We start from the raw sequence: 13,686 nt of genomic DNA, 5'->3' as shown, positions 1-13,686 counted from the left end.
AGGGATATTTTTAAGGGTCCAGGGTCAGTTTTCAGTTTTGGGGTAAAGGGGTATTTGTAGGGTTCTGGGTCAGTTTTCAGTTTTTGGGTAAAGGGGTATTTTTAGGGTTCTGGGTCAGTTTTAGGTTTTTGAGTAAAGGGGTATATTTAGGGTTCAGGGTCAGTTTTCAGTTGTTGGGCAAAGGGGTATTTTGAGGGTTCAGGGTCAGTTTTTGGTTTTTGGGTAAAGGGGTATTTTTAGGGTTGTGGCTCAGTTTGGGGTTTTTGGGTAAAGGGGTATTTTTAGGGTTCAGGGTCAGTTTTCAGTTTTTGGGTAAAGGGGTATTTTTTGGGTTCAGGGTCAGTTTTCAGTTTTTGGGTAAAGGGGTATTTTTTGGGTTCAGGGTCAGTTTTCATTGTTTGGGTAAAGGGGTATTTTTTGGGTTCAGGGTCAGTTTTCAGTTTTTGGGTAAAGGGGTATTTTGAGGGTGCAGGGTCAGTTTTCAGTTTTTGGGTAAAGGGGTATTTTTTGGGTTCAGGGTCAGTTTTCAGTTTTTGGGTAAAGGGGTATTTTTTGGGTTCAGTGTCAGTTTTTCGTTTTTGGGTAAAGGGGTATTTTTAGGGTTCAGGGTCAGTTTTGGGTTTTTGGGTAAAGGGGTATTTTTAGGGTTCAGGGTCAGTTTTCAGTTTTTGGGTAAAGGGGTATTTTTAGGGTTCAGGGTCAGTTTTCAGTTTTTGGGTAAAGGGGTATTTTTAGGGTTCAGGGTCAGTTTTTAGTTTTTGGGTAAAGGGGTATTTTGAGGGTTCAGGGTCAGTTTTCAGTTTTTGGGTAAAGGGGTATTTTTAGGGTTCAGGGTCAGTTTTGGGTTTTTGGGTAAAGGGGTATTTTTAGGGTTCAGGGTCAGTTTTGGGTTTTTGGGCAAAGGGGTATTTTTAGGGTTCTGGGTCAGTTTTGGGTTTTGGGTTTTTGGGTAAAAGGGTATTTTTAGGGTTTAGGGTCAGTTTTGGGTTTTTGGGGTACAGGGGTACAGGGTTAAAATAAAATTAAATTAAAATTAATTTAATTAAATGAAATTAAATTACATTAAATTAAATTAAATTATATTATTTTCTATTAATTTAATTAAAAAAAATTATTATATACTTACCAATACTTACGTTGTAATGGTATGCGTTGTATAGTTTTTGCGTTGTAAAATTATCGTTGTAATGGTATGCGTTGTAAAAGTATGAGTTGTAACGTCATACATCCAAATAAAATATACTGTTTGAAAAATACATATACAATGTATATATTCAAATACATGTTGTTAATAAACAATAGTTTAGTATTTATATTAATATTAATATATTAATATTACATTTTGTAACAAAATTTTTATTTGAAGAAAATATTGTAGATTACATTTATTTATATACATTTTGTTAAACATTTTGTTAAATTTTTTAACACCATTTCAACATTTTTACAATTATAATCATACATAATATGTATTTTACAATATTTATTTTTATAATTTTACAAATTGTGTACATTTTTCTAAGTAATTTAATACAAATTATAAATTACTATTTTTTCATAGTATTCCTTGGTTTATTAAATTCACAAATACTTTGCTTGCATTAAATAATAAGTGTGTAATTTCTAACTTTTTCTTTAGTTTTGGGTCCTTTATTTTGTAACCGCTTTAGGTCGTTTTGTGTCATTTTGAGGAAGTTCAGCTAGCGGTTGGGAAACACTTCACGTCTCTGAAGGTAAGGTTTATTTAATATGTTTTAACTGTGTTTTAAATTAATTTTGAGAGTAGTTTGGTCGTATTTAGTGTTGTTAGAAGTAAATGTGTTGTATTGGAGATTATGATATGTTATGTTTGCGGATGTACATTTAACGTACTTTTTAGTGTTGTATTGGCTTGTGTGTAGAGTTAGTGTTTCGATGTTTAAGTTTATTATTCGAAATATTATGTTGCTATTACTTTTAGTAGGACTGTATGTGTTATTTTATGTGGGTGGGAATATTTCTTTTATGTCTTTCACTTGCAGGAGTTCCTGATGTCCGAAGGAAGCGTTTTTTTTTGGGGAGAAGTGTTCGTTCGTTTTATTAACTAATAGTTTGTAGACACTTCTTCAATTTTTTCGGTTTTCCTGGAGCCTTTTTTCTACGTTTTTACATTTTTCGGGTTTTTTATGGTATTTCGAAAGAGCTTTGTGGAATGGATTTATCTATTTTGGGACACTTGTATTTTTTCATTTTTTTTTGGGTAACTGGAATTCGAAATTGGATTATTTTGGTGGAAATGGATTCTACATCATTTGGAATATCTTTGGTAAGTTATTTTACATTTTTATAATTGTGGGTGGGTAATGTTTTAATGTTTGTTGTTTAGTTTTATTTATTTCAAACATAATTAATGTGTGTATATATATTTAATTATATAATATATATTCCATACATTAATTTTTTTCGAAATAAATTATATGAATGTAATATTATTGTATTACAACATTTTTCTATTGAGATTGTTTGTGGCTTACAGTAGTTTACAGTAGTGTTTTGGCTATTATATTGAGGTATTCCATGCCTGTTGTGCTAGGGTACAGCTTTACTTGTTGCTCTAGGTATTTGTGCATTTGTTTTGTTTGTTTGGATGTTTTTGGAGTTAGTTGTGTAATGGATTGCTCCATTCTTAATTCCTGATAACTTTGCTCTTTTTGGAGGCATGTAATGAATTTTTCTAATGTTGGTTTAGTTCGGCCTGTTGATTGGAGGAAGGCATTGTGCCAACCTTCAACTGCGTTGTTTGTTTTAGATTCTCCATTTAAGGTGCTTCTGTAAACATTCCACCAGGGTATTAGGATTTTAGGATTTCTCCTGTGGCCAGATCTATGGAGTCTACCTATCCAAGTGTCCTCAAAGTAGTCTAAGAGAGGACTTAACTTTGCTTCATTTTGTTTGTAAAATTGGCTGCCTATTAAAAGGTTGTAGTGTTCGGCCACATCTGTTTCAGGGACGTAAGCTAGTGCTATCAGTTTTTTTATTTGATATGCAAAAGATGAGCTTGTAGCCTATTCTATGCTTAGAGTAGTTTTTTGTAAATGCCTCCAAAGACACTGATTAAAATGATAATAGCATCCTTGGATACAAGTATGGGGGTGTATTTTTAAAATAGCTGAGAGCATTGCTTGTTCAAAATCCAGTATAATTTTTTCTGGGGAATAGTCATTTGTTTTTTGTTTGATAATGTTTAATAAATCCATATATGTTGAATTAGTTTTATTTGGAAGCAGTGCATATAGTAGAGGTATGTTACAGTTTTGATATAAGCCATGTATTGTGTAAAGTTGGTAGAAAGGTCTAGGACAGATGTTAAAAGTACCGTCCATCATCCAAATTTGGCATTGTTGGAGTTTTATTAAATTTATAGCAGTACCAAAGATTATTATTCTTTTCTCATTGTTTTTATTGTCGTAAATTATAAAAGGTATTTTGTTTAAAGTTATAGTTTGGTTATGAGTTAAATTTATATCACTATATGTTTTAGGTGGTGGAGTGGTAGTAGTAGTTGCTTGTTTGGTACGTGATATTGTTCTTTTGAGAGAAATTATATTAGGCATTTGGGTAGTGGCTGTTTTTGGGATTTGTGGAATTTGTTCTTTTAAAATTAGGCTTGTAGGTTTTTGGGAACCTGTACTAGCTTCTTTAATGTTTTCTAATGCTGTTCTGACTTCTATTTCTGTAACATTTGGAGGGTGGTTGTGTTCCCTGGTGTAAAGGACAGTTGCTTCTCTAGTTGTTGCTCTTCCATAACATTTGTTAGAGTAATATTTGCAACATTTCCAATTTACTTTCATCCCAAATTGTTTTTCTTGGGTATAAGTATAACCCATGTAGCAGAGTAATAGTTTCCCTTTTTGACTGGTAACAAATTCAGCTCCTTCTGTCATTTTCTCCTTTTTAAATCTATAAGAAATATATGGTATAGTTATTATAGTTATAGTTATATGTATTTTAAGTGGGAATTATAAATATTTATATTGTGCATGCTTACCTTTGGTTGAAGTTTAGTCTGTGATTTTGATGTTCTTTACTCTTTTCCTTGTGGTCTGTCTTTTCTGGTGTTTCTCTGCTTGAAATTTTTTTTATTTGTGTTAATTGTTTACTTATATTTTGTTGGGTAGCTTTTACATGTTTTCCTATAAGTTAAAGCTTTTACTTATTTTATCTTTTGGAAAAGTGTTTGGATATACTTACTTTGGTAGTTGTATCTTTGTTTGTTGAATTCTGTTCTTTGATATTTGTTGTTAGTGGATGTTGTAGTGGTGCTAGAAAAAAAAGAAGGATATATGCATACATTTTTACAATATGTTAGCAATTTTTAATTCTTTAGGATTTACTGTTTGTCACATCATTTAATTGACTTACTTTGTATTAGTTGCTTGTTATGCAGAGTTTTAATGCTGTTGTGGGTGTAAGGCAATCTGTTCAATTTTCTGTTGTGGCCTGTATTTTCTTTGATGTCTTTATCTGTAAAAAAAATATTAATCATTACAATCCATATTTAGAAACATATTTTTGGTAGCAGGTCTGTTTGCTGTTTTAATGTTAAAGCTTCAATTAATTAATGTTCGAGAAAAAATAGAAAATGATTACTTTGTTAGTAGTTTCGTCGTTTTCTTCTTAGGTTTTTCTGTTCTTTAGTAGTGAAGTTTTCTGTACTGGTAGGAGATAATATACAATACATATGTATGAGTAATTTGTCCTTTTTACTAACTGTGTAATTTTAGCAGTTCCTTTAATTAAGTTACATTTAGTTACTTACTTTCAATCCTCTTAATGGTAGGTTGAATCTTAGTTTTCTTGTATGCGTCGTCAAATGTATCCACAGTATTCTTTCCTGTCTTCTACTTTTCTCAGGTAATTTGTTTGTTGGATGTAATTGTTTATATAGTGTTTTGGAGTTACTAATTAGTTAGCTATTGGTGAGTTTATGTTTGTACTGTTTTGATTCGTTGGTTTGTATTTTCGAAAAACTGTTGGTGTAATTAATTACCATATATGGTAAACGCTAATTAATGTTGAGCATACATACCTTTATATAATATGTTAAAGAAATAATTTATAAATGTGTAAATCATTTATTTTTAAATGTTAAAATATTTTTATTTATAAATAGTTGTAAAATGTTATTTTTTGTAGTGCTAATAGTAATTTTTTAAAGTTGAAAAGTGTTATAGAATAATAATAAAATTGTTCGATATTGCTTAAATAACGATATTATTGTAGTCGATATTTTTACTCTCGATATTTTTAACGTACTGTTTATAAATTTTAATTATCGATATTTAAATATTGCGATATATATGTGGTCGATATAATTGATATCGATGTTTATGTATTGCGATATTTAATTTTCGATATTTGTGTATGTGATTAAATAAGTATAGGATGTCGATATTTTTGATGTCGATTTATTTGTGTCGATAATTTTGTACTACGATATTGTGTCTTTCGATAATATGTCATAGATTCATTTGGAATACCTTCCGGTGCTGCATAGCCGTCACAAAGCCATGGACGTGGAGGACTAGCATTACCTAACTAATAGCAGAATGAGTTGACGTCCCAACTTCAATGGGTGGCACAGTGGCTTGCCGCTTCACACTTGTCTGACACCGCCACAATGCTAGCAGCCTGGAGTCCACTTAATATCCTCCAGCTATTCCACCCATTTGCCAGACCACTGCCACCCAACCCCACACTCTTATTAGCTGGACACCTTTGCTTTAGGAGCAGCCTCTATCTCAAACAGCAGGCCATCCCTATGTGCCAGCTTTAGCATCCCTAGGCACACCATGTGGACCACACTCTACCACTAGGAATTATCTGCCTGGAATGAGGTGGGAATTCATTTGGTAGGCGATCTCTTTAGGGAAGGAGATGCTTATGTCTTACAAGTTGGTAGAGGAGATGGCCTTCCAGCTGGACAATTTCTCCTGCACACATCACTTGTAGGGATGCTGGGACATAAGTGCCCTAAAATAGGTAAACAAACTAAAAAAATATATGAGATGCTACAAAGCAAAATAAAAATATTTATAAATAACAAAAGACTAGACTCCATAGAAGTCATAGCCAAATCTATCCTATAAAACACATATAGAACCTACCACAAATGTCAGAAAGTACAATATACTACAGCAGAACAATAATAAATAAAACCAAAATTAACGTAACTCACTGATAATGATATAATAAAAATATTACTAGCATCAGAAAAAAATATATGAAACAAATAAAACTAACAAACTAAGTAGACAAAATAGTATAAATACAACACTTATTTTCAACAAAGCAACACATCAAGGGCCTGATTACTAGTATGGGAGCCTGGGAACCACTGTGCCAGCGGTTGTGGTCCAACCTTTCCAAGCTCGGTGGTCTGACAGCTCTGTTACGAGACATGCGGCTAATTAAAAGAAACATTGCCGCAGTCCCACTGAAACTGCCACCTAAATCCAATCGCGGCAGCCGCAGAATAGGGCAATGAGCCTGTGGGGGGCTCGGACTGCCAGTGAAACCACTGGCCCATTTACGAGTTGCTTGACAGCAGGCATGACCGTGGTGGTCCAACCATCATATCTGAGATGGCGGCAAGGGAGGGATATAAGGACGAAACTCACCACTGCTCACCTCTACACATCTTGTGCCTCAATGGAGTCAATCCTACACATCCTGGCCTGCTTTACCGGCTCACTCATGTCCAATATCTTCTCTACTACAACTCTGTATGGACTCTCACTCATCACCCACATAAAAAAGCATAGGGCCTTAGTATGAGTTAGGCGGTTTGAGAGTGGGGGCGGGACCACCCTCTCTACCAAACCTGTGTGCGCACGCCCAGCAGATCATGACTTTTTTCATCATGGGGGAGGTGGTCCTTTGGTGGACCCACAGCAGTGCCTATAAAAAAGGCACCACAATGGGAATGCCGAAGCAAGTTCCTACAGGGCATTGACTGCCAAGTCCATGCCCTTCAGGAACTGTAGGTGCATTCAGACAGGGGGGCACACCACGTGAAACCTTGCATGAAACCCCTGGCGAAGAGGCGACCCCTATGTTTCTGCTCTGCCACAGTTTTCATGGCGGACTCACCGCCATGAAAACTGTGGCAGAGAGAAAACCAGTAATATGCTTATGGGGCTGCAGCAGCACCACAACGCTTATTGTAGCCTCAAGACCACTACAACAACGCCAGGGATCGCGGATCCCTGGCAGCAGGTGTGGTCCCAGGGCAGTCCGGCCAGCCTACTTGTTATAGGGCAGTCAGACCACTGGTGTGGTGCTGCACCGCCACCGTGAGATAGGCAGTCCATTGGACCGCCAGACACATAAGAAGGCCCATAGTCAGTCAATGGGATTACATAGAATCAGTGTGAGAAGCATTTTAATGGAACCATGGAAAAAACCTGCAGGATTGCTATGCCTCTATCAGGGGAAACCATGAAAGGTTGGGGCCTTTCGACACAGTGGAATTTTGACCATGCCTGACAAACTCAATGTGTCCTGGACCTGTGAATTGAAGTATTACGGGGACAACCAATAGCATTACCAACTGTCATGCATGTGTAGGGAATGTGTAAGTGAAACTCATGAAAGCATATAGAGCACAAACAGCATGTATTACACATCTAGATAAAGTAGGTGTAGGGTACACACAGGACATTTAACACATGTCCAAGCAGAACTCCACAAAGGTATCACAATTTAACACCCTCCATGTGTGGATAAACAAATATCCAACTTTAACACACAAACATATCCAACATACAGCAGTGGGACAACTGTAACATAAATGATGTTGACATTTGCTTTCTGACATCCCGGTTTTCACTCTGTTTTTGCTGGTTTTGTTTCTCTGCGCACGTTCTCACTGCTGTTCAGGGTTAAAGCGCATGTGCTCCTGTTGTAAATTGTTTTATGGATTGGTGTTTACATGTTTGGCATATTTGATGTACTAATAAGTTCCTAGTGAAGTGCACTGAGACTGCCAGGGCCTGTAAATAAAATGTTGCTGGTGGGCCTGCAAAACTGGTTGTGCCACCCACACAAGCAGCTCTGAAAATGGGTTCCTAGACCTGCCACTGCCGTGTCTGTGGGCAGTTTGTAACTGCCATGTCGACCTGGCAAGTGCACCCTCCTGCCAGGCCCTAAAACATTCCTTTTCTTACATGTCAGTCAGCACTAAGGTAGGCCCAAGGTACCCCTGTGGGCAGGTTGCTGTGTAAGTTAAAGGTAGGACATGTATTGGTGTTTGTGACATGTCAAGGTAGTGAATTATAGTGTATTTCGTTTTTCACTAAGGAAAGGCTATCTGTCCGGTAAGTTTACTTGTACCATCTTATAAGCATAAATTCCCAGTGGGACTAGATAGGGAAATGGAATTTAGTATGCCTGGACTTAGAATGTAAAAATGCATTTTTCAGTAAAGATGATTTTTTTGTTCTTAGTATGGAACTACCACTTTTAGAAAGTAGCTATTGTCTTACTTCCTGTGTGCCTCTGCTGGGTTTGTGGATTGACTATCTGGCTTTGAAGTGACCGTGGCTGGGGATGTGCCTTCTCTTCAGACAGCCACTGTGGAGGGGGGGGTGTATCCTGCCTTTCCTGAATGTGTCAGGGCTTGGCTGCATTTAGAGTAGTGGGAGGAGATGTGCTTGCACCTGAATGGGCCTGGTCTGCTTTAGACATTGCTGTCTCCACCTCCTGCCAGGAGGCTGGACCAAACTGGTTTGGACTAGGTACAGACACTCTCTTCCTAAGAGAATAAAAAGAAACTGAGTATAAATATTGGGGCCCAAACCCCTGAATTTTAGACCTTCCTGGAATCAAGGAGCCTGCCAGGGAGAAGAGCTGGAAGAACTGCCAGGAGGAGTACCGCACCTTTGCTGTGTTGTTACTTTGTTGGGTTGGCCTGCATTTGCTGCTCCTGCCTTGGGCAGTGAAAGGACTGGACTGAACTTTCTTTACTTGTGCTGAGTATCTCCAAGGGCTTGAAGTAGAGCTTGCCTCCTGTTTTGAAGTCTCAGGGACTGCAAATACTTCACCAACCTCTGGGTACCGCTTCTGGAACTGTGGTTTCAGTCACCACAGAGGGGGGGAAAGCAACCAACTTTGTCACTGTGTCCTTCACCGGCTCTGTGTCCTGAAGGCACCACAAAGATAGCGGGGGGTAGAGAACTCTACTCCTCCAGCAGAGTGTGTAGAGATTCCCTACTCCGCTCTCTGCTGAGAACGTGGAGTACAGGTCAAAACTCCGACTCCGTAGGGTAGCGAAGTTAGCCAGCCCCTCGGCTAAATTAGCTCCCCGCCTCCACCACCCCATATAAATAATACTTACAGGGTTATTTAAAAGAAATACATTCATTTACCTGTATTGCAGCATCCGCATGCATATTTCTCACAAGACGTGGAGGAGGAGCCGAGGAGGAGAAGGGCAGCCCGGTGATGCTGCAATACAGGTAAGTGAATGGGGGGTGGAGGTGGGTGGTGTAGTAGAGTTTTTCCCTAACTCTGTAAACCTCTGCTTAGTTGCACTCCGTCAGCTCTGCCTGCGATTACAGAGAGGGCACCGTCTGTATCTACCACCACAACACTGGTCGCACCAGCGACAACGACTGAAGACCCTGCCACCAAGCCGCTGCTTGTACTGTGACCTGTGGGTACCGCACTCCATAACGCCTCACTTTCACTTCGCCAACCTGGTCTCACTGTTGCTGATGCTGCTTGCTGACCGCGACTTCCGGGACCGCTTCGTGGCAGGGGAGCACTGATCGTAAGTCACATTACATACTCCCCGTCCCACACCATAGTCAGGACTGACCAATCCCAGCTTCTCGCAACCGGCTCTGTCACCTGCACCATGAACTGTCGGCACCGCATCGAGCACCGCCTTCACTCCACACCGCAGCCCTGGTCTCACCGACACTGCTGGACGACAGTCACTGAGCCGCTGTCTGTGCCTTGAAGGCACCGCACGCTGCACTGCTATGCTTTGCACCGCAACCGCGACAGTCGGCAAGATCGGTTCGCACAAACGTGTCAGCCGCAACAGAAAAGGTACGGTTTTCAAGTCTGTTGATACCCCTGACCGACGCAGTCAGATGGAACTGTTGGATTCTGTGGTTTACAGCACTGCAGTAGCACCAGATGTAGCTTCCGACTTCAAGGAATTGTGTTTTTAACGTATTCTCGCAAGGTACATATTTGAAAGTACTGTATGTTGGATTTTTGTCATTTTGGTCTTGTGTTGTTGGTTCACTCTATAGGTTTCAAATTTACCATGAGCACATGCATGCATGCTACATGACCTGCAAAGTGTTGAGTCCACTCATGTCATAACCCAAGGCAGGCGTAAATGCTTTGATAGAGTTGTCTTCACTCTTTCCTTATGTCCATACTAGGATGGTTGGTCCCCTTGCATACTTTGGCACTTGTAGTGTACCATTGTAAAAGTATGTAACTGAATAAGATAGATACACATTTGAGAATGAAACAATGCTCACACCAGGCCCAGAGTTAAATAAATCTAACTATTACTCATAACACATCATGATGTGATGAAGTTAAACACTAATGTACTACCAATTAGTGCTATGGCATACATCATGTTGCATGCAAATGTACATTACACACTGATGATACTTGGCACTCCAATTTACAACATTTGTCTACGGAAGAGTAAAATGAAAGCTGTACACATTCTGTTCAGCTATCAAATTTAGCATATAAAGTATCACATTTAGCATATAAAGTCTCAATAAAACATTGAGGTGATAACATTTGGCAAATAGATACTCAGAATTCACACAGCACATGACTTCATATAGCCAAATGAACATCCTCAATCCAGCTTGGTACAGGTGATGACATCAGTCAGAGATTGTATATCCAAAAGCCAATACACCTTTGAAGGATTTGAGTATTCCTGATTATCTATGACATGAGGATGTGGGGTCACTAGAGTCCCAATGGGTAGGAACATTACATCACTATTTGCTTTTGCACACTCTGATTGCTTTGCACACTCTGATTGCCTTGTAGGATGAGTGTAGACACTCACATTTGATCCCTACACTTCTACATCCAACTCCCTTTTGCATGCCACCAGTCAGTGAATGAGTGTTTTGAAACACTATTGCAGATGGAGCATAAACTGGCTAATGAACACTGGCCAACTTGCAGTCACTAATTCTGATGGCCCCAGTGATGTTTGCACTCTCATTTCACTGTATGGCCAGGACGTACCAATGAGAACAGTTATACATTCACTGAATGCACTGTGCACCCTATGCGATGTCATATGTAATAGGGCCACCATCACATGAGAGACAGTAGTGAGGGGACATCACTCCTCACACAAGGAAGACAAGTTGCCGATGGAATCAATTGTCAACGAGATGTTCTGAGAACATGAGATGATCACTGACGTCACTTAGCCTGGTGTTTGCTCAAATGGAGACAATTCAATTTTAGGAACTACTATGCTGTGTTTCAGGTCAGACAGACAATAGGCACAGCACAGCACCATGCACCTACTGCTAGACCTGCACTAACAATTATTTTATTTGAAAAGTTTTATAAAGCGCGAACAAGACCCTAGCGGGTATCAAAGCACTATACACAGAGGCAAAAGCACAAATACACTCATTACATTAGAGGTCAACACTGTGAAACAACAAGGAGTACACAATCAAGATCATGGACCGGGTAGTGGGCCACACTAGTTCGATTTCTACTAGAGTGCAAAAGATTTTCTGTAACATTCAGCAAAACAATCAATAATGACTTGACAAAACACAATACAATAAATGACAAAACTGTAGTCGGTACAGCTAGTATTCTCCCGTAAGGGCCCTAGTGTAAAATAACAATTTACCAACCAATCATAAAATAAATAGAGAATGATATGTTGGGATAGAATTCAAATCTGTCAACAAGGGGACTTGAAAAAGAGTACAAGATGATGCCATTAATGATCACTCGGGAAAAGCCATTTGGCCTGTTTCCAGAAAGAGGCAGTGGAAGGATTGGCTCTAATCTCAGTAGGAAGAGCATTCAAAATTCTAGGAGCAAGGCCGGAGAAAGCACGTTTGTATGTACTTTTCCTTTTGAATTTGGGAGGTTTCAAGTGTAGTGTGGACGTTCTTCTTAAGTTACGACCCGAGCCAGAACGAACAAGCTTGTTCGCCAGATAAGCCATAGTGTTGTAATGCAAGACTTTTAGTGTGAGGCAAGCTATTTTAAAATGAATCCTCGCTTCAATAGGCAGCCAGTTAAGCTGCAAAAGCTCAGGAGTCATGTGATCCTGTTTTTTGGAGCCTGTGATGAGCCTGGCCGATGCAATGAGTTTGGCTCTGAGAGGGGCTAGGCTCACTTTAGGAAGCCCCGCAAGGGTCAACAGACCATATTCTAGTTGTGAGATCACCTGGGATTGTACTGCAGGCTGCATGTCTTCGTGCGGAAGGAAAGGCTTGATTTTCTTAAGGGTGTTAAGATTAAAGTTGGCACCACTAATAGTGGCACTGATGTGAGCTTGTATATTAAGGTATTTGTCCAAGGTAATGCCTAACAATTTAGCGGAATAAACCACGTGAGCGGAGAAGGTAAGAGCTGTAAGTTGGTTTAGCCAGTCCAGGGAAGGTGCAGAGTGGTCGTGGAGGACTGTCAGCAGTAATTCAGTTTAGAGGGTATTCAACAAAAGATGGTTCTGGGCTAACCATTGTTGATTTTGCAAAAGATCCTCATTTTAAATTTTAATGTAATCCAGAGAGGAGATCTTCAAGTAAAGTTGCGTGTAATCCGCGTACATGTGGTAATGATTGTTAAAATGGTTCAAAATCACAGTGGGAGGTTCCATAAAAATGTTGAGGAGTGTGGGCAAGAGTGCGGATCCTTGAGGAACTCCAATCCTGACCTGGAAACTGAATGCAAGGGACTGGTTGAGTTTAATCCTTTGTGTGCGGTTATGTAAGAAAGATGTAAACCACTTAAGGACCCGTCCCACGAGACCCATCCTACGTTGAAGAAGATTAATCAAGGTTTCGTGTTTGATGGTGTCAAATTCAGAAGAAAGGCCTAGAAGGATCAGAAGACAAGGGACATTTTGATCAAGGAATTTCAGGGCGTCATCCACAATGTGAGTTAGTGCAGTTTCAGTACTATGTCCTGCTCTGAAACCAGATTGATAGAGGTCAAGTAGTTGATATTTCTCTATATAGTTGCGGAGCCTCTTGTGGACGCATTTCTCGAGCTGTTTGGCTAACGTCAAGCTTCTGGTGATAGGTCGGAAATTGTTAGGATCAGATCAATCCAAGTTGTGTTTCTTAGGGATTTGAGTGACGTGGCCAATTATGAGGTAATCAGGGATGCTCCCCTACAGGAGAGATTCATGAATGATCCTCGACCAAAGAGGTAGAATGGCAGAGTTGAGGTCTTTAAAAATATTTGCAGGCAGTGGATCATTGAAGTGTTTGGCCAGTTTTAGAGTTGCCATATCATGGAGTAGTTCTGTACAATCTGGCAGAAAAAAGGAATTCCAAGAGGCGTCATTTTTGGGAGAACAACCAAGAAGAAAGGAGTCTGCCGAGGGAACTATAAGCTCCGCTGGAGATATGGTATGGTGTTGTAATCTCTTATCTTGCATCTTTG

Source organism: Lissotriton helveticus, chromosome 2_1 (assembly GCF_964261635.1).
Source record: "Lissotriton helveticus chromosome 2_1, aLisHel1.1, whole genome shotgun sequence".
In the NCBI taxonomy this organism is placed as follows: domain Eukaryota; kingdom Metazoa; phylum Chordata; class Amphibia; order Caudata; family Salamandridae; genus Lissotriton; species Lissotriton helveticus.
The sequence above is the reverse complement of the archived record's forward strand: the minus strand, read 5'-3'. Positions refer to the sequence as shown.